A 24,312-nucleotide genomic window follows, 5' to 3' on the forward strand; every position below is an offset into this window, starting at 1 on the left:
GCGTACATGAAAAAATTCCATTTTTGCAATGTGTCAATTTTGTCTTAATTAAATGTTTAAATTATAGAAAATCGGCCAAAAATACATAAGAAATACAACATAACACTAGTATTCCTCAGTAAAGGGAATATAATGCATGTAAATAGCAACCCAACAAAATCGGCCAAATCTTTAAGGTCCGCGTACATGAAAAAATTCCATTTTTTGCAATGTGTCAATTTTGTCTTAATTAAATGTTTTAATTATAGAAAATCGGCCAAAAATACATAAGAAATACAACATAACACTAGTATTCCTCAGTAAAGTGAATATAATGCATGTAAATAGGAACCCAACAAAATCGGCCAAATCTTTAAGGTCCGCGTACATGAAAAAATTCCATTTTTGCAATGTGTCAATTTTGTCTTAATTAAATGTTTAAATTATAGAAAATCGGCCAAAAATACATAAGAAATACAACATAACACTAGTATTCCTCAGTAAAGTGAATATAATGCATGTAAATAGGAGCCCAACAAAATCGGCCAAATCTTAAAGGTCCGCGTACATGAAAAAATTCCATTTTTGCAATGTGTCAATTTTGTCTTAATTAAATGTTTAAATTATACAAAATCGGCCAAAAATACATAAGAAATACAACATAACACTAGTATTCCTCAGTAAAGGGAATATAATGCATGTAAATAGGAGCCCAACAAAATCGGCCAAATCTTAAAGGTCCGCGTACATGAAAAAATTCCATTTTTGCAATGTGTCAATTTTGTCTTAATTAAATGTTTAAATTATAGAAAATCGGCCAAAAATACATAAGAAATACAACATAACACTAGTATTCCTCAGTAAAGGGAATATAATGCATGTAAATAGGAGCCCAACAAAATCGGCCAAATCTTTAAGGTCCGCGTACATGAAAAAATTCCATTTTTGCAATGTGTCAATTTTGTTTTAATTACATGTGTAAATTATAGAAAATCGGCCAAAAATACATAAGAAATACAACATAACACTAGTATTCCTCAGTAAAGTGAATATAATGCATGTAAATAGGAACCCAACAAAATCGGCCAAATCTTTAAGGTCCGCGTACATGAAAAAATTCCATTTTTGCAATGTGTCAATTTTGTCTTAATTAAATGTTAAAATTATAGAAAATCGGCCAAAAATACATAAGAAATACAACATAACACTAGTATTCCTCAGTAAAGTGAATATAATGCATGTAAATAGGAACCCAACAAAATCGGCCAAATCTTTAAGGTCCGCGTACATGAAAAAATTCCATTTTTGCAATGTGTCAATTTTGTATTAATTAAATGTTTAAATTATAGAAAATCGGCCAAAAATACATAAGAAATACAACATAACACTAGTATTCCTCAGTAAAGTGAATATAATGCATGTAAATAGGAACCCAACAAAATCGGCCAAATCTTTAATGTCCGCGTACATGAAAAAATTCCATTTTTGCAATGTGTCAATTTTGTCTTAATTAAATGTTAAAATTATAGAAAATCGGCCAAAAATACATAAGAAATACAACATAACACTAGTATTCCTCAGTAAAGTGAATATAATGCATGTAAATAGGAACCCAACAAAATCGGCCAAATCTTTAAGGTCCGCGTACATGAAAAGATTCCATTTTTGCAATGTGTAAATTTTGTCTTAATTAAATGTTTAAATTATAGAAAATCGGCCAAAAATACATAAGAAATACAACATAACACTAGTATTCCTCAGTAAAGGGAATATAATGCATGTAAATAGGAACCCAACAAAATCGGCCAAATCTTTAAGGTCCGCGTACATGAAAAAATTCCATTTTTGCAATGTGTCAATTTTGTCTTAATTAAATGTTTAAATTATAGAAAATCGGCCAAAAATACATAAGAAATACAACATAACACTAGTATTCCTCAGTAAAGGGAATATAATGCATGTAAATAGGAACCCAACAAAATCGGCCAAATCTTTAAGGTCCGCGTACATGAAAAAATTCCATTTTTGCAATGTGTCAATTTTGTCTTAATTAAATGTTTAAATTATAGAAAATCGGCCAAAAATACATAAGAAATACAACATAACACTAGTATTCCTCAGTAAAGGGAATATAATGCATGTAAATAGGAACCCAACAAAATCGGCCAAATCTTTAAGGTCCGCGTACATGAAAAAATTCCATTTTTGCAATGTGTCAATTTTGTTTTAATTAAATGTTTAAATTATAGAAAATCGGCCAAAAATACATAAGAAATACAACATAACACTAGTATTCCTCAGTAAAGTTAATATAATGCATGTAAATTGGAACCCAACAAAATCGGCCAAATCTTTAAGGTCCGCGTACATGAAAGAATTTCATTTTTGCAATGTGTCAATTTTGTCTTAATTAAATGTTTAAATTATAGAAAATAAGCCAAAAATACATAAGAAATACAACATAACACTAGTATTCCTCAGTAAAGGGAATATAATGCATGTAAATAGGAACCCAACAAAATCGGCCAAATCTATAAGGTCCGCGTACATGAAAAAATTCAATTTTTGCAATGTGTCAATTTTGTCTTAATTAAATGTTTAAATTATAGAAAATCGGCCAAAAATACATAAGAAATACAACATAACACTAGTATTCCTCAGTAAAGGGAATATAATGCATGTAAATAGCAACCCAACAAAATCGGCCAAATCTTTAAGGTCCGCGTACATGAAAAAATTCCATTTTTTGCAATGTGTCAATTTTGTCTTAATTAAATGTTTTAATTATAGAAAATCGGCCAAAAATACATAAGAAATACAACATAACACTAGTATTCCTCAGTAAAGTGAATATAATGCATGTAAATAGGAACCCAACAAAATCGGCCAAATCTTTAAGGTCCGCGTACATGAAAAAATTCCATTTTTGCAATGTGTCAATTTTGTCTTAATTAAATGTTTAAATTATAGAAAATCGGCCAAAAATACATAAGAAATACAACATAACACTAGTATTCCTCAGTAAAGTGAATATAATGCATGTAAATAGGAGCCCAACAAAATCGGCCAAATCTTAAAGGTCCGCGTACATGAAAAAATTCCATTTTTGCAATGTGTCAATTTTGTCTTTATTAAATGTTTAAATTATACAAAATCGGCCAAAAATACATAAGAAATACAACATAACACTAGTATTCCTCAGTAAAGGGAATATAATGCATGTAAATAGGAGCCCAACAAAATCGGCCAAATCTTAAAGGTCCGCGTACATGAAAAAATTCCATTTTTGCAATGTGTCAATTTTGTCTTAATTAAATGTTTAAATTATAGAAAATCGGCCAAAAATACATAAGAAATACAACATAACACTAGTATTCCTCAGTAAAGGGAATATAATGCATGTAAATAGGAGCCCAACAAAATCGGCCAAATCTTTAAGGTCCGCGTACATGAAAAAATTCCATTTTTGCAATGTGTCAATTTTGTTTTAATTACATGTGTAAATTATAGAAAATCGGCCAAAAATACATAAGAAATACAACATAACACTAGTATTCCTCAGTAAAGTGAATATAATGCATGTAAATAGGAACCCAACAAAATCGGCCAAATCTTTAAGGTCCGCGTACATGAAAAAATTCCATTTTTGCAATGTGTCAATTTTGTCTTAATTAAATGTTAAAATTATAGAAAATCGGCCAAAAATACATAAGAAATACAACATAACACTAGTATTCCTCAGTAAAGTGAATATAATGCATGTAAATAGGAACCCAACAAAATCGGCCAAATCTTTAAGGTCCGCGTACATGAAAAAATTCCATTTTTGCAATGTGTCAATTTTGTATTAATTAAATGTTTAAATTATAGAAAATCGGCCAAAAATACATAAGAAATACAACATAACACTAGTATTCCTCAGTAAAGTGAATATAATGCATGTAAATAGGAACCCAACAAAATCGGCCAAATCTTTAATGTCCGCGTACATGAAAAAATTCCATTTTTGCAATGTGTCAATTTTGTCTTAATTAAATGTTAAAATTATAGAAAATCGGCCAAAAATACATAAGAAATACAACATAACACTAGTATTCCTCAGTAAAGTGAATATAATGCATGTAAATAGGAACCCAACAAAATCGGCCAAATCTTTAAGGTCCGCGTACATGAAAAGATTCCATTTTTGCAATGTGTAAATTTTGTCTTAATTTAATGTTTAAATTATAGATAATTTGCCAAAAATACATAAGAAATACAACATAACACTAGTATTCCTCAGTAAAGTGAATATAATGCATGTAAATAGGAGCCCAACAAAATCGGCCAAATCTTAAAGGTCCGCGTACATGAAAAAATTCCATTTTTGCAATGTGTCAATTTTGTCTTAATTAAATGTTTAAATTATAGAAAATCGGCCAAAAATACATAAGAAATACAACATAACACTAGTATTCCTCAGTAAAGGGAATATAATGCATGTAAATAGGAACCCAACAAAATCGGCCAAATCTTTAAGGTCCGCGTACATGAAAAAATTCCATTTTTGCAATGTGTCAATTTTGTTTTAATTACATGTTTAAATTATAGAAAATCGGCCAAAAATACATAAGAAATACAACATAACACTAGTATTCCTCAGTAAAGTGAATATAATGCATGTAAATAGGAACCCAACAAAATCGGCCAAATCTTTAAGGTCCGCGTACATGAAAAAATTCCATTTTTGCAATGTGTAAATTTTGTCTTAATTAAATTTTTAAATTATAGAAAATCAGCCAAAAATACATAAGAAATACAACATAACACTAGTATTCCTCAGTAAAGTGAATATAATGCATGTAAATAGGAACCCAACAAAATCGGCCAAATCTTTAAGGTCCGCGTACATGAAAATATTTCATTTTTGCAATGTGTCAATTTTGTCTTAATTTAATGTTTAAATCATAGAAAATCGGCCAAAATTACATAAGAAATACAACATAACACTAGTATTCCTCAGTAAAGGGAATATAATGCATGTAAATAGGAACCCAACAAAATCGGCCAAATCTTTAAGGTCCGCGTACATGAAAAAATTCCATTTTTGCAATGTGTCAATTTTGTCTTAATTAAATGTTTAAATTATAGAAAATCGGCCAAAAATACATAAGAAATACAACATAACACTAGTATTCCTCAGTAAAGTGAATATAATGCATGTAAATAGGAACCCAACAAAATCGGCCAAATCTTTAAGGTCCGCGTACATGAAAAAATTCCATTTTTGCAATGTGTCAATTTTGTATTAATTAAATGTTTAAATTATAGAAAATCGGCCAAAAATACATAAGAAATACAACATAACACTAGTATTCCTCAGTAAAGGGAATATAATGCATGTAAATAGGAACCCAACAAAATCGGCCAAATCTTTAAGGTCCGCGTACATGAAAAAATTCCATTTTTGCAATGTGTCAATTTTGTCTTAATTAAATGTTTAAATTATAGAAAATCGGCCAAAAATACATAAGAAATACAACATAACACTAGTATTCCTCAGTAAAGTGAATATAAGGCATGTAAATAGGAACCCAACAAAATCGGCCAAATCTTTAAGGTCCGCGTACATGAAAAAATTCCATTTTTGCAATGTGTCAATTTTGTCTTAATTAAATGTTTAAATTATAGAAAATCGGCAAAAAATACATAAGAAATACAACATAACACTAGTATTCCTCAGTAAAGTGAATATAATGCATGTAAATAGGAACCCAACAAAATCGGCCAAATCTTTAAGGTCCGCGTACATGAAAGAAATTCATTTTTGCAATGTGTCAATTTTGTCTTAATTAAATGTTTAAATCATAGAAAATCGGCCAAAAATACATAAGAAATACAACATAACACTAGTATTCCTCAGTAAAGGGAATATAATGCATGTAAATAGGAGCCCAACAAAATCGGCCAAATCTTAAAGGTCCGCGTACATGAAAAAATTCCATTTTTGCAATGTGTCAATTTTGTCTTAATTAAATGTTTAAATTATAGAAAATCGGCCAAAAATACATAAGAAATACAACATAACACTAGTATTCCTCAGTAAAGGGAATATAATGCATGTAAATAGGAGCCCAACAAAATCGGCCAAATCTTTAAGGTCCGCGTACATGAAAAAATTCCATTTTTGCAATGTGTCAATTTTGTTTTAATTACATGTGTAAATTATAGAAAATCGGCCAAAAATACATAAGAAATACAACATAACACTAGTATTCCTCAGTAAAGTGAATATAATGCATGTAAATAGGAACCCAACAAAATCGGCCAAATCTTTAAGGTCCGCGTACATGAAAAAATTCCATTTTTGCAATGTGTCAATTTTGTCTTAATTAAATGTTAAAATTATAGAAAATCGGCCAAAAATACATAAGAAATACAACATAACACTAGTATTCCTCAGTAAAGTGAATATAATGCATGTAAATAGGAACCCAACAAAATCGGCCAAATCTTTAAGGTCCGCGTACATGAAAAAATTCCATTTTTGCAATGTGTCAATTTTGTATTAATTAAATGTTTAAATTATAGAAAATCGGCCAAAAATACATAAGAAATACAACATAACACTAGTATTCCTCAGTAAAGTGAATATAATGCATGTAAATAGGAACCCAACAAAATCGGCCAAATCTTTAATGTCCGCGTACATGAAAAAATTCCATTTTTGCAATGTGTCAATTTTGTCTTAATTAAATGTTAAAATTATAGAAAATCGGCCAAAAATACATAAGAAATACAACATAACACTAGTATTCCTCAGTAAAGTGAATATAATGCATGTAAATAGGAACCCAACAAAATCGGCCAAATCTTTAAGGTCCGCGTACATGAAAAGATTCCATTTTTGCAATGTGTAAATTTTGTCTTAATTTAATGTTTAAATTATAGATAATTTGCCAAAAATACATAAGAAATACAACATAACACTAGTATTCCTCAGTAAAGTGAATATAATGCATGTAAATAGGAGCCCAACAAAATCGGCCAAATCTTAAAGGTCCGCGTACATGAAAAAATTCCATTTTTGCAATGTGTCAATTTTGTCTTAATTAAATGTTTAAATTATAGAAAATCGGCCAAAAATACATAAGAAATACAACATAACACTAGTATTCCTCAGTAAAGGGAATATAATGCATGTAAATAGGAACCCAACAAAATCGGCCAAATCTTTAAGGTCCGCGTACATGAAAAAATTCCATTTTTGCAATGTGTCAATTTTGTTTTAATTACATGTTTAAATTATAGAAAATCGGCCAAAAATACATAAGAAATACAACATAACACTAGTATTCCTCAGTAAAGTGAATATAATGCATGTAAATAGGAACCCAACAAAATCGGCCAAATCTTTAAGGTCCGCGTACATGAAAAAATTCCATTTTTGCAATGTGTCAATTTTGTCTTAATTAAATGTTTAAATTATAGAAAATCAGCCAAAAATACATAAGAAATACAACATAACACTAGTATTCCTCAGTAAAGTGAATATAATGCATGTAAATAGGAACCCAACAAAATCGGCCAAATCTTTAAGGTCCGCGTACATGAAAATATTTCATTTTTGCAATGTGTCAATTTTGTCTTAATTTAATGTTTAAATCATAGAAAATCGGCCAAAATTACATAAGAAATACAACATAACACTAGTATTCCTCAGTAAAGGGAATATAATGCATGTAAATAGGAACCCAACAAAATCGGCCAAATCTTTAAGGTCCGCGTACATGAAAAAATTCCATTTTTGCAATGTGTCAATTTTGTCTTAATTAAATGTTTAAATTATAGAAAATCGGCCAAAAATACATAAGAAATACAACATAACACTAGTATTCCTCAGTAAAGTGAATATAATGCATGTAAATAGGAACCCAACAAAATCGGCCAAATCTTTAAGGTCCGCGTACATGAAAAAATTCAATTTTTGCAATGTGTCAATTTTGTATTAATTAAATGTTTAAATTATAGAAAATCGGCCAAAAATACATAAGAAATACAACATAACACTAGTATTCCTGAGTAAAGGGAATATAATGCATGTAAATAGGAACCCAACAAAATCGGCCAAATCTTTAAGGTCCGCGTACATGAAAAAATTCCATTTTTGCAATGTGTCAATTTTGTCTTAATTAAATGTTTAAATTATAGAAAATCGGCCAAAAATACATAAGAAATACAACATAACACTAGTATTCCTCAGTAAAGTGAATATAAGGCATGTAAATAGGAACCCAACAAAATCGGCCAAATCTTTAAGGTCCGCGTACATGAAAAAATTCCATTTTTGCAATGTGTCAATTTTGTCTTAATTAAATGTTTAAATTATAGAAAATCGGCAAAAAATACATAAGAAATACAACATAACACTAGTATTCCTCAGTAAAGTGAATATAATGCATGTAAATAGGAACCCAACAAAATCGGCCAAATCTTTAAGGTCCGCGTACATGAAAGAAATTCATTTTTGCAATGTGTCAATTTTGTCTTAATTAAATGTTTAAATCATAGAAAATCGGCCAAAAATACATAAGAAATACAACATAACACTAGTATTCCTCAGTAAAGGGAATATAATGCATGTAAATAGGAACCCAACAAAATCGGCCAAATCATGAAAAAATTCCATTTTTGCAATGTGTCAATTTTGTCTTAATTAAATGTTAAAATTATAGAAAATCGGCCAAAAATACTTAAGAAATACAACATAACACTAGTATTCCTCAGTAAAGGGAATATAATGCATGTAAATAGGAACCCAACAAAATCGGCCAAATCTTTAAGGTCCGCGTACATGAAAAAATTCCATTTTTGCAATGTGTCAATTTTGTATTAATTAAATGTTTAAATTATAGAAAATCGGCCAAAAATACATAAGAAATACAACATAACACTAGTATTCCTCAGTAAAGGGAATATAATGCATGTAAATAGGAACCCAACAAAATCGGCCAAATCTTTAAGGTCCGCGTACATGAAAAAATTCCATTTTTGCAATGTGTCAATTTTGTCTTAATTAAATGTTTAAATTATAGAAAATCGGCCAAAAATACATAAGAAATACAACATAACACTAGTATTCCTCAGTAAAGTGAATATAAGGCATGTAAATAGGAACCCAACAAAATCGGCCAAATCTTTAAGGTCCGCGTACATGAAAAAATTCCATTTTTGCAATGTGTCAATTTTGTCTTAATTAAATGTTTAAATTATAGAAAATCGGCCAAAAATACATAAGAAATACAACATAACACTAGTATTCCTCAGTAAAGGGAATATAATGCATGTAAATAGGAACCCAACAAAATCGGCCAAATCTTAAAGGTCCCTTACATGAAAAAATTCCATTTTTGCAATGTGTCAATTTTGTTTTAATTAAATGTTTTAATTATAGAAAATCGGCCAAAAATACATAAGAAATACAACATAACACTAGTATTCCTCAGTAAAGTGAATATAATGCATGTAAATAGGAACCCAACAAAATCGGCCAAATCTTTAAGGTCCGCGTACATGAAAAAATTCCATTTTTGCAATGTGTCAATTTTGTCTTAATTAAATGTTAAAATTATAGAAAATCGGCCAAAAATACATAAGAAATACAACATAACACTAGTATTCCTCAGTAAAGTGAATATAATGCATGTAAATAGGAACCCAACAAAATCGGCCAAATCTTTAAGGTCCGCGTACATGAAAAAATTTCATTTTTGCAATGTGTCAATTTTGTCTTAATTAAATGTTTAAATTATAGAAAATCGGCCAAAAATACATAAGAAATACAACATAACACTAGTATTCCTCAGTAAAGGGAATATAATGCATGTAAATAGGAACCCAACAAAATCGGCCAAATCTTTAAGGTCCGCGTACATGAAAAAATTCCATTTTTGCAATGTGTCAATTTTGTCTTAATTAAATGTTTAAATCATAGAAAATCGGCCAAAAATACATAAGAAATACAACATAACACTAGTATTCCTCAGTAAAGTGAATATAATGCATGTAAATAGGAACCCAACAAAATCGGCCAAATCTTTAAGGTCCGCGTACATGAAAGAATTTCATTTTTGCAATGTGTCAATTTTGTCTTAATTAAATGTTTAAATTATAGAAAATCGACCAAAAATACATAAGAAATACAACATAACACTAGTATTCCTCAGTAAAGGGAATATAATGCATGTAAATAGGCACCCAACAAAATCGGCCAAATCTTTAAGGTCCGCGTACATGAAAAAATTCCATTTTTGCAATGTGTCAATTTTGTCTTAATTAAATGTTTAAATTATAGAAAATCGGCCAAAAATACATAAGAAATACAACATAACACTAGTATTCCTCAGTAAAGTGAATATTATGCATGTAAATAGGAACCCAACAAAATCGGCCAAATCTTTAAGGTCCGCGTACATGAAAAAATTCCATTTTTGCAATGTGTCAATTTTGTCTTAATTAAATGTTTAAATTATAGAAAATCGGCCAAAAATACATAAGAAATACAACATAACACTAGTATTCCTCAGTAAAGTGAATATAATGCATGTAAATAGGAACCCAACAAAATCGGCCAAATCTTTAAGGTCCGCGTACATGAAAAAATTCCATTTTTGCAATGTGTCAATTTTGTATTAATTAAATGTTTAAATTATAGAAAATCGGCCAAAAATACATAAGAAATACAACATAACACTAGTATTGCTCAGTAAAGTGAATATAATGCATGTAAATAGGAACCCAACAAAATCGGCCAAATCTTTAAGGTCCGCGTACATGAAAAAATTCCATTTTTGCAATGTGTCAATTTTGTCTTAATTAAATGTTTAAATTATAGAAAATCGGCCAAAAATACATAAGAAATACAACATAACACTAGTATTCCTCAGTAAAGGGAATATAATGCATGTAAATAGGAACCCAACAAAATCGGCCAAATCTTTAAGGTCCGCGTACATGAAAAAATTCCATTTTTGCAATGTGTCAATTTTGTCTTAATTTAATGTTTAAATTATAGATAATTTGCCAAAAATACATAAGAAATACAACATAACACTAGTATTCCTCAGTAAAGTGAATATAATGCATGTAAATAGGAACCCAACAAAATTGGCCAAATCTTAAAGGTCCGCGTACATGAAAAAATTCCATTTTTGCAATGTGTCAATTTTGTTTTAATTAAATGTTTAAATTATAGAAAATCGGCCAAAAATACATAAGAAATACAACATAACACTAGTATTCCTCAGTAAAGTGAATATAATGCATGTAAATAGGAACCCAACAAAATCGGCCAAATCTTTAAGGTCCGCGTACATGAAAAAATTCCATTTTTGCAATGTGTCAATTTTGTATTAATTAAATGTTTAAATTATAGAAAATCGGCCAAAAATACATAAGAAATACAACATAACACTAGTATTCCTCAGTAAAGTGAATATAATGCATGTAAATAGGAACCCAACAAAATCGGCCAAATCTTTAAGGTCCGCGTACATGAAAAAATTTCATTTTTGCAATGTGTCAATTTTGTCTTAATTAAATGTTTAAATTATAGAAAATCGGCCAAAAATACATAAGAAATACAACATAACACTAGTATTCCTCAGTAAAGTGAATATAATGCATGTAAATAGGAACCCAACAAAATCGGCCAAATCTTTAAGGTCCGCGTACATGAAAAAATTCCATTTTTGCAATGTGTCAATTTTGTATTAATTAAATGTTTAAATTATAGAAAATCGGCCAAAAATACATAAGAAATACAACATAACACTAGTATTGCTCAGTAAAGTGAATATAATGCATGTAAATAGGAACCCAACAAAATCGGCCAAATCTTTAAGGTCCGCGTACATGAAAAAATTCCATTTTTGCAATGTGTCAATTTTGTCTTAATTAAATGTTTAAATTATAGAAAATCGGCCAAAAATACATAAGAAATACAACATAACACTAGTATTCCTCAGTAAAGGGAATATAATGCATGTAAATAGGAACCCAACAAAATCGGCCAAATCTTTAAGGTCCGCGTACATGAAAAAATTCCATTTTTGCAATGTGTCAATTTTGTCTTAATTTAATGTTTAAATTATAGATAATTTGCCAAAAATACATAAGAAATACAACATAACACTAGTATTCCTCAGTAAAGTGAATATAATGCATGTAAATAGGAACCCAACAAAATCGGCCAAATCTTAAAGGTCCGCGTACATGAAAAAATTCCATTTTTGCAATGTGTCAATTTTGTTTTAATTTAATGTTTAAATCATAGAAAATCGGCCAAAAATACATAAGAAATACAACATAACACTAGTATTCCTCAGTAAAGTGAATATAATGCATGTAAATAGGAACCCAACAAAATCGGCCAAATCTTTAAGGTCCGCGTACATGAAAAAATTCCATTTTTGCAATGTGTCAATTTTGTATTAATTAAATGTTTAAATTATAGAAAATCGGCCAAAAATACATAAGAAATACAACATAACACTAGTATTCCTCAGTAAAGTGAATATAATGCATGTAAATAGGAACCCAACAAAATCGGCCAAATCTTTAAGGTCCGCGTACATGAAAAAATTTCATTTTTGCAATGTGTCAATTTTGTCTTAATTAAATGTTTAAATTATAGAAAATCGGCCAAAAATACATAAGAAATACAACATAACACTAGTATTCCTCAGTAAAGGGAATATAATGCATGTAAATAGGAACCCAACAAAATCGGCCAAATCTTTAAGGTCCGCGTACATGAAAAAATTCAATTTTTGCAATGTGTCAATTTTGTCTTAATTAAATGTTTTAATTATAGAAAATCGGCCAAAAATACATAAGAAATACAACATAACACTAGTATTCCTCAGTAAAGTGAATATAATGCATGTAAATAGGAACCCAACAAAATCGGCCAAATCTTTAAGGTCCGCGTACATGAAAGAATTTCATTTTTGCAATGTGTCAATTTTGTCTTAATTAAATGTTTAAATTATAGAAAATCGGCCAAAAATACATAAGAAATACAACATAACACTAGTATTCCTCAGTAAAGGGAATATAATGCATGTAAATAGGAACCCAACAAAATCGGCCAAATCTTTAAGGTCCGCGTACATGAAAAAATTCAATTTTTGCAATGTGTCAATTTTGTCTTAATTAAATGTTTAAATTATAGAAAATCGGCCAAAAATACATAAGAAATACAACATAACACTAGTATTCCTCAGTAAAGTGAATATAATGCATGTAAATAGGATCCCAACAAAATCGGCCAAATCTTTAAGGTCCGTGTACATGAAAAAATTCCATTTTTGCAATGTGTCAATTTTGTATTAATTAAATGTTTAAATTATAGAAAATCGGCCAAAAATACATAAGAAATACAACATAACACTAGTATTGCTCAGTAAAGTGAATATAATGCATGTAAATAGGAACCCAACAAAATCGGCCAAATCTTTAAGGTCCGCGTACATGAAAAAATTCCATTTTTGCAATGTGTCAATTTTGTCTTAATTAAATGTTTAAATTATAGAAAATCGGCCAAAAATACATAAGAAATACAACATAACACTAGTATTCCTCAGTAAAGGGAATATAATGCATGTAAATAGGAACCCAACAAAATCGGCCAAATCTTTAAGGTCCGCGTACATGAAAAAATTCCATTTTTGCAATGTGTCAATTTTGTCTTAATTTAATGTTTAAATTATAGATAATTTGCCAAAAATACATAAGAAATACAACATAACACTAGTATTCCTCAGTAAAGTGAATATAATGCATGTAAATAGGAACCCAACAAAATCGGCCAAATCTTAAAGGTCCGCGTACATGAAAAAATTCCATTTTTGCAATGTGTCAATTTTGTTTTAATTAAATGTTTAAATTATAGAAAATCGGCCAAAAATACATAAGAAATACAACATAACACTAGTATTCCTCAGTAAAGGGAATATAATGCATGTAAATAGGAACCCAACAAAATCGGCCAAATCTGTAAGGTCCGCGTACATGAAAAAATTCCATTTTTGCAATGTGTCAATTTTGTCTTAATTAAATGTTTAAATTATAGAAAATCGGCCAAAAATACATAAGAAATACAACATAACACTAGTATTCCTCAGTAAAGGGAATATTATGCATGTAAATAGGAACCCAACAAAATCGGCCAAATCTTTAAGGTCCGCGTACATGAAAAAATTCCATTTTTGCAATGTGTCAATTTTGTCTTAATTAAATGTTTAAATTATAGAAAATCGGCCAAAAATACATAAGAAATACAACATAACACTAGTATTCCTCAGTAAAGGGAATATAATGCATGTAAATAGGAACCCAACAAAATCGGCCAAATCTTTAAGGTCCGCGTACATGAAAAAATTCCATTTTTGCAATGTGTCAATTTTGTCTTAATTAAATGTTTAAATTATAGAAAATCGGCCAAAAATACATAAGAAATACAACATAACACTAGTATTGCTCAGTAAAGGGAATATAATGCATGTAAATAGGAACCCAACAAAATCGGCCAAATCTTTAAGGTCCGCGTACATGAAAAAATTCCATTTTTGCAATGTGTCAATTTTGTATTAATTAAATGTTTAAATTATAGAAAATCGGCCAAAAATACATAAGAAATACAACATAACACTAGTATTCCTCAGTAAAGGGAATATAATGCATGTAAATAGGAACCCAACAAAATCGGCCAAATCTTTAAGGTCCGCGTACATGAAAAAATTCCATTTTTGCAATGTGTCAATTTTGTCTTAATTTAATGTTTGAATTATAGATAATTTGCCAAAAATACATAAGAAATACAACATAACACTAGTATTCCTCAGTAAAGTGAATATAATGCATGTAAATAGGAACCCAACAAAATCGGCCAAATCTTAAAGGTCCGCGTACATGAAAAAATTCCATTTTTGCAATGTGTCAATTTTGTTTTAATTAAATGTTTAAATTATAGAAAATCGGCCAAAAATACATAAGAAATACAACATAACACTAGTATTCCTCAGTAAAGTGAATATAATGCATGTAAATAGGAACCCAACAAAATCGGCCAAATCTTTAAGGTCCGCGTACATGAAAAAATTCCATTTTTGCAATGTGTCAATTTTGTCTTAATTAAATGTTAAAATTATAGAAAATCGGCCAAAAATACATAAGAAATACAACATAACACTAGTATTCCTCAGTAAAGTGAATATAATGCATGTAAATAGGAACCCAACAAAATCGGCCAAATCTTTAAGGTCCGCGTACATGAAAAAATTTCATTTTTGCAATGTGTCAATTTTGACTTAATTAAATGTTTAAATTATAGAAAATCGGCCAAAAATACATAAGAAATACAACATAACACTAGTATTCCTCAGTAAAGTGAATATAATGCATGTAAATAGGAACCCAACAAAATCGGCCAAATCTTTAAGGTCCGCGTACATGAAAAAATTTCATTTTTGCAATGTGTCAATTTTGTCTTAATTAAATGTTTAAATTATAGAAAATCGGCCAAAAATACATAAGAAATACAACATAACACTAGTATTCCTCAGTAAAGTGAATATAATGCATGTAAATAGGAACCCAACAAAATCGGCCAAATCTTTAAGGTCCGCGTACATGAAAAAATTCCATTTTTGCAATGTGTCAATTTTGTATTTATTAAATGTTTAAATTATAGAAAATCGGCCAAAAATACATAAGAAATACAACATAACACTAGTATTCCTCAGTAAAGGGAATATAATGCATGTAAATAGGAACCCAACAAAATCGGCCAAATCTTTAAGGTCCGCGTACATGAAAAAATTCCATTTTTGCAATGTGTCTATTTCTATTAATTAAATGTTTAAATTATAGAAAATCGGCCAAAAATACATAAGAAATACAACATAACACTAGTATTCCTCAGTAAAGTGAATATAATGCATGTAAATAGGAACCCAACAAAATCGGCCAAATCTTCAAGGTCCGCGTACATGAAAAAATTTCATTTTTGCAATGTGTCAATTTTGTCTTAATTAAATGTTTAAATTATAGAAAATCGGCCAAAAATACATAAGAAATACAACATAACACTAGTATTCCTCAGTAAAGGGAATATAATGCATGTAAATAGGAACCCAACAAAATCGGCCAAATCTTTAAGGTCCGCGTACATGAAAAAATTCCATTTTTGCAATGTGTCAATTTTGTTTTAATTAAATGTTTAAATTATAGAAAATCGGCCAAAAATACATAAGAAATACAACATAACACTAGTATTCCTCAGTAAAGTGAATATAATGCATGTAAATAGGAACCCAACAAAATCGGCCAAATCTTTAAGGTCCGCGTACATGAACAAATTTCATTTTTGCAATGTGTCAATTTTGTCTTAATTAAATGTTAAAATTATAGAAAATCGGCCAAAAATACATAAGAAATACAACATAACACTAGTATTCCTCAGTAAAGGGAATATAATGCATGTAAATAGGAACCCAACAAAATCGGCCAAATCTTTAAGGTCCGCGTACATGAAAAAATTCAATTTTTGCAATGTGTCAATTTTGTCTTAATTAAATGTTTAAATTATAGAAAATCGGCCAAAAATACATAAGAAATACAACATAACACTAGTATTCCTCAGTAAAGGGAATATAATGCATGTAAATAGGAACCCAACAAAATCGGCCAAATCTTTAAGGTCCGCGTACATGAAAAAATTCCATTTTTGCAATGTGTCAATTTTGTATTAATTAAATGTTTAAATTATAGAAAATCGGCCAAAAATACATAAGAAATACAACATAACACTAGTATTCCTCAGTAAAGGGAATATAATGCATGTAAATAGGAACCCAACAAAATCGGCCAAATCTTTAAGGTCCGCGTACATGAAAAAATTCCATTTTTGCAATGTGCCAATTTTGTCTTAATTAAATGTTTAAATTATAGAAAATCGGCCAAAAATACATAAGAAATACAACATAACACTAGTATTCCTCAGTAAAGTGAATATAATGCATGTAAATAGGAACCCAACAAAATCGGCCAAATCTTTAAGGTCCGCGTACATGAACAAATTTCATTTTTGCAATGTGTCAATTTTGTCTTAATTAAATGTTTAAATTATAGAAAATCGGCCAAAAATACATAAGAAATACAACATAACACTAGTATTCCTCAGTAAAGGGAATATAATGCATGTAAATAGGAACCCAACAAAATCGGCCAAATCTTTAAGGTCCGCGTACATGAAAAAATTCAATTTTTGCAATGTGTCAATTTTGTCTTAATTAAATGTTTAAATTATAGAAAATCGGCCAAAAATACATAAGAAATACAACATAACACTAGTATTCCTCAGTAAAGTGAATATAATGCATGTAAATAGGAACCTAACAAAATCGGCCAAATCTTTAAGGTCCGCGTACATGAAAAAATTCCATTTTTGCAATGTGTCAATTTTGTCTTAATTAAATGTTTAAATTATAGAAAATCGGCCAAAAATACATAAGAAATACAACATAACACTAGTATTCCTCAGTAAAGGGAATATAATGCATGTAAATAGGAACCCAACAAAATCGGCCAAATCTTTAAGGTCCGCGTACATGAAAAAATTCCATTTTTGCAATGTGTCAATTTTGTATTAATTAAATGTTTAAATTATAGAAAATCGGCCAAAAATACATAAGAAATACAACATAACACTAGTATTCCTCAGTAAAGTGAATATAATGCATGTAAATAGGAACCCAACAAAATCGGCCAAATCTTCAAGGTCCGCGTACATGAAAAAATTTCATTTTTGCAATGTGTCAATTTTGTCTTAATTAAATGTTTAAATTATAGAAAATCGGCCAAAAATACATAAGAAATACAACATAACACTAGTATTCCTCAGTAAAGGGAATATAATGCATGTAAATAGGAACCCAACAAAATCGGCCAAATCTTTAAGGTCCGCGTACATGAAAAAATTCCATTTTTGCAATGTGTCAATTTTGTCTTAATTAAATGTTTAAATTATAGAAAATCGGCCAAAAATACATAAGAAATACAACATAACACTAGTATTCCTCAGTAAAGGGAATATAATGCATGTAAATAGGAACCCAACAAAATCGGCCAAATCTTTAAGGTCCGCGTACATGAAAAAATTCCATTTTTGCAATGTGTCAATTTTGTTTTAATTAAATGTTTAAATTATAGAAAATCGGCCAAAAATACATAAGAAATACAACATAACACTAGTATTCCTCAGTAAAGTGAATATAATGCATGTAAATAGGAACCCAACAAAATCGGCCAAATCTTTAAGGTCCGCGTACATGAACAAATTTCATTTTTGCAATGTGTCAATTTTGTCTTAATTAAATGTTTAAATTATAGAAAATCGGCCAAAAATACATAAGAAATACAACATAACACTAGTATTCCTCAGTAAAGGGAATATAATGCATGTAAATAGGAACCCAACAAAATCGGCCAAATCTTTAAGGTCCGCGTACATGAAAAAATTCCATTTTTGCAATGTGTCAATTTTGTCTTAATTAAATGTTTAAATTATAGAAAATCGGCCAAAAATACATAAGAAATACAACATAACACTAGTATTCCTCAGTAAAGGGAATATAATGCATGTAAATAGGAACCCAACAAAATCGGCCAAATCTTTAAGGTCCGCGTACATGAAAAAATTCCATTTTTGCAATGTGTCAATTTTGTATTAATTAAATGTTTAAATTATAGAAAATCGGCCAAAAATACATAAGAAATACAACATAACACTAGTATTCCTCAGTAAAGGGAATATAATGCATGTAAATAGGAACCCAACAAAATCGGCCAAATCTTTAAGGTCCGCGTACATGAAAAAATTCCATTTTTGCAATGTGCCAATTTTGTCTTAATTAAATGTTTAAATTATAGAAAATCGGCCAAAAATACATAAGAAATACAACATAACACTAGTATTCCTCAGTAAAGTGAATATAATGCATGTAAATAGGAACCCAACAAAATCGGCCAAATCTTTAAGGTCCGCGTACATGAACAAATTTCATTTTTGCAATGTGTCAATTTTGTCTTAATTAAATGTTTAAATTATAGAAAATCGGCCAAAAATACATAAGAAATACAACATAACACTAGTATTCCTCAGTAAAGGGAATATAATGCATGTAAATAGGAACCCAACAAAATCGGCCAAATCTTTAAGGTCCGCGTACATGAAAAAATTCAATTTTTGCAATGTGTCAATTTTGTCTTAATTAAATGTTTAAATTATAGAAAATCGGCCAAAAATACATAAGAAATACAACATAACACTAGTATTCCTCAGTAAAGTGAATATAATGCATGTAAATAGGAACCTAACAAAATCGGCCAAATCTTTAAGGTCCGCGTACATGAAAAAATTCCATTTTTGCAATGTGTCAATTTTGTCTTAATTAAATGTTTAAATTATAGAAAATCGGCCAAAAATACATAAGAAATACAACATAACACTAGTATTCCTCAGTAAAGGGAATATAATGCATGTAAATAGGAACCCAACAAAATCGGCCAAATCTTTAAGGTCCGCGTACATGAAAAAATTCCATTTTTGCAATGTGTCAATTTTGTATTAATTAAATGTTTAAATTATAGAAAATCGGCCAAAAATACATAAGAAATACAACATAACACTAGTATTCCTCAGTAAAGTGAATATAATGCATGTAAATAGGAACCCAACAAAATCGGCCAAATCTTCAAGGTCCGCGTACATGAAAAAATTTCATTTTTGCAATGTGTCAATTTTGTCTTAATTAAATGTTTAAATTATAGAAAATCGGCCAAAAATACATAAGAAATACAACATAACACTAGTATTCCTCAGTAAAGGGAATATAATGCATGTAAATAGGAACCCAACAAAATCGGCCAAATCTTTAAGGTCCGCGTACATGAAAAAATTCCATTTTTGCAATGTGTCAATTTTGTCTTAATTAAATGTTTAAATTATAGAAAATCGGCCAAAAATACATAAGAAATACAACATAACACTAGTATTCCTCAGTAAAGGGAATATAATGCATGTAAATAGGAACCCAACAAAATCGGCCAAATCTTTAAGGTCCGCGTACATGAAAAAATTCCATTTTTGCAATGTGTCAATTTTGTCTTAATTTAATGTTTAAATTATAGATATTTTGCCAAAGATACATAAGAAATACAACATAACACTAGTATTCCTCAGTAAAGTGAATATAATGCATGTAAATAGAAACCCAACAAAATCGGCCAAATCTTTAAGGTCCGCGTACATGAAAAAATTCCATTTTTGCAATGTGTCAATTTTGTCTTAATTAAATGTTTAAATTATAGAAAATCGGCCAAAAATACATAAGAAATACAACATAACACTAGTATTCCTCAGTAAAGTGAATATAATGCATGTAAATAGGAACCCAACAAAATCGGCCAAATCTTTAAGGTCCGCGTACATGAAAAAATTCAATTTTTGCAATGTGTCAATTTTGTCTTAATTAAATGTTTAAATTATAGAAAATCGGCCAAAAATACATAAGAAATACAACATAACACTAGTATTCCTCAGTAAAGTGAATATAATGCATGTAAATAGGAACCCAACAAAATCGGCCAAATCTTTAAGGTCCGCGTACATGAAAAAATTCCATTTTTGCAATGTGTCAATTTTGTCTTAATTAAATGTTTAAATTATAGAAAATCGGCCAAAAATACATAAGAAATACAACATAACACTAGTATTCCTCAGTAAAGTGAATATAATGCATGTAAATAGGAACCAAACAAAATCGGCCAAATCTTTAAGGTCCGCGTACATGAAAAAATTCCATTTTTGCAATGTGTCAATTTTGTTTTAATTAAATGTTTAAATTATAGAAAATCGGCCAAAAATACATAAGAAATACAACATAACACTAGTATTCCTCAGTAAAGTGAATATAATGCATGTAAATAGGAACCCAACAAAATCGGCCAAATCTTTAAGGTCCGCGTACATGAACAAATTTCATTTTTGCAATGTGTCAATTTTGTCTTAATTAAATGTTTAAATTATAGAAAATCGGCCAAAAATACATAAGAAATACAACATAACACTAGTATTCCTCAGTAAAGGGAATATAATGCATGTAAATAGGAACCCAACAAAATCGGCCAAATCTTTAAGGTCCGCGTACATGAAAAAATTCAATTTTTGCAATGTGTCAATTTTGTCTTAATTAAATGTTTAAATTATAGAAAATCGGCCAAAAATACATAAGAAATACAACATAACACTAGTATTCCTCAGTAAAGGGAATATAATGCATGTAAATAGGAACCCAACAAAATCGGCCAAATCTTTAAGGTCCGCGTACATGAAAAAATTCAATTTTTGCAATGTGTCAATTTTGTCTTAATTAAATGTTTAAATTATAGAAAATCGGCCAAAAATACATAAGAAATACAACATAACACTAGTATTCCTCAGTAAAGGGAATATAATGCATGTAAATAGGAACCCAACAAAATCGGCCAAATCTTTAAGGTCCGCGTACATGAAAAAATTCCATTTTTGCAATGTGTCAATTTTGTATTAATTAAATGTTTAAATTATAGAAAATCGGCCAAAAATACATAAGAAATACAACATAACACTAGTATTCCTCAGTAAAGGGAATATAATGCATGTAAATAGGAACCCAACAAAATCGGCCAAATCTTTAAGGTCCGCGTACATGAAAAAATTCCATTTTTGCAATGTGCCAATTTTGTCTTAATTAAATGTTTAAATTATAGAAAATCGGCCAAAAATACATAAGAAATACAACATAACACTAGTATTCCTCAGTAAAGTGAATATAATGCATGTAAATAGGAACCCAACAAAATCGGCCAAATCTTTAAGGTCCGCGTACATGAACAAATTTCATTTTTGCAATGTGTCAATTTTGTCTTAATTAAATGTTTAAATTATAGAAAATCGGCCAAAAATACATAAGAAATACAACATAACACTAGTATTCCTCAGTAAAGGGAATATAATGCATGTAAATAGGAACCCAACAAAATCGGCCAAATCTTTAAGGTCCGCGTACATGAAAAAATTCAATTTTTGCAATGTGTCAATTTTGTCTTAATTAAATGTTTAAATTATAGAAAATCGGCCAAAAATACATAAGAAATACAACATAACACTAGTATTCCTCAGTAAAGTGAATATAATGCATGTAAATAGGAACCTAACAAAATCGGCCAAATCTTTAAGGTCCGCGTACATGAAAAAATTCCATTTTTGCAATGTGTCAATTTTGTCTTAATTAAATGTTTAAATTATAGAAAATCGGCCAAAAATACATAAGAAATACAACATAACACTAGTATTCCTCAGTAAAGGGAATATAATGCATGTAAATAGGAACCCAACAAAATCGGCCAAATCTTTAAGGTCCGCGTACATGAAAAAATTCCATTTTTGCAATGTGTCAATTTTGTATTAATTAAATGTTTAAATTATAGAAAATCGGCCAAAAATACATAAGAAATACAACATAACACTAGTATTCCTCAGTAAAGTGAATATAATGCATGTAAATAGGAACCCAACAAAATCGGCCAAATCTTCAAGGTCCGCGTACATGAAAAAATTTCATTTTTGCAATGTGTCAATTTTGTCTTAATTAAATGTTTAAATTATAGAAAATCGGCCAAAAATACATAAGAAATACAACATAACACTAGTATTCCTCAGTAAAGGGAATATAATGCATGTAAATAGGAACCCAACAAAATCGGCCAAATCTTTAAGGTCCGCGTACATGAAAAAATTCCATTTTTGCAATGTGTCAATTTTGTCTTAATTAAATGTTTAAATTATAGAAAATCGGCCAAAAATACATAAGAAATACAACATAACACTAGTATTCCTCAGTAAAGGGAATATAATGCATGTAAATAGGAACCCAACAAAATCGGCCAAATCTTTAAGGTCCGCGTACATGAAAAAATTCCATTTTTGCAATGTGTCAATTTTGTCTTAATTAAATGTTTAAATTATAGAAAATCGGCCAAAAATACATAAGAAATACAACATAACACTAGTATTCCTCAGTAAAGTGAATATAATGCATGTAAATAGGAACCCAACAAAATCGGCCAAATCTTTAAGGTCCGCGTACATGAAAAAATTCCATTTTTGCAATGTGCCAATTTTGTCTTAATTAAATGTTAAAATGTTAGAGAATCGGCAAAATACATAAGAAATACAACATAACACTAGTATTCCTCAGTAAAGTGAATATAATGCATGTAAATAGGAACCCAACAAAATCGGCCAAATCTTTAAGGTCCGCGTACATGAAAAAATTCCATTTTTGCAATGTATCAATTTTGTCTTAATTAAATGTTAAAATTATAGAGAATCAGCCAAAAATACATAAGAAATACAACATAACACTAGTATTCCTCAGTAAAGGGAATATAATGCATGTAAATAGGAACCCAACAAAATCGGCCAAATCTTTAAGGTCCGCGTACATGAAAAAATTCCATTTTTGCAATGTGTCAATTTTGTCTTAATTAAATGTTAAAATTATAGAAAATCGGCCAAAAATACATAAGAAATACAACATAACACTAGTATTCCTCAGTAAAGTGAATATAATGCATGTAAATAGGAACCCAACAAAATCGGCCAAATCTTTAAGGTCCGCGTACATGAAAAAATTCCATTTTTGCAATGTGTCAATTTTGTCTTAATTAAATGTTTAAATTATAGAAAATCGGCCAAAAATACATAAGAAATACAACATAACACTAGTATTCCTCAGTAAAGGGAATATAATGCATGTAAATAGGAACCCAACAAAATCGGCTAAATCTTTAAGGTCCGCGTACATGAAAAAATTCCATTTTTGCAATGTGTCAATTTTGTCTTAATTAAATGTTAAAATTATAGAAAATCGGCCAAAAATACATAAGAAATACAACATAACACTAGTATTCCTCAGTAAAGTGAATATAATGCATGTAAATAGGAACCCAACAAAATCGGCCAAATCTTTAAGGTCCGCGTACATGAAAAAATTCCATTTTTGCAATGTGTCAATTTTGTCTTATTTAAATGTTTAAATTATAGAAAATCGGCCAAAAATACATAAGAAATACAACATAACACTAGTATTCCTCAGTAAAGGGAATATAATGCATGTAAATAGGAACCCAACAAAATCGGCTAAATCTTTAAGGTCCGCGTACATGAAAAAATTCCATTTTTGCAAT

The sequence above is a fragment of the Euprymna scolopes genome, chromosome 24, assembly GCF_053919585.1.
Source record: "Euprymna scolopes isolate OS-2025 chromosome 24, ASM5391958v1, whole genome shotgun sequence".
Classification (NCBI taxonomy): Eukaryota; Metazoa; Mollusca; class Cephalopoda; order Sepiida; family Sepiolidae; genus Euprymna; species Euprymna scolopes.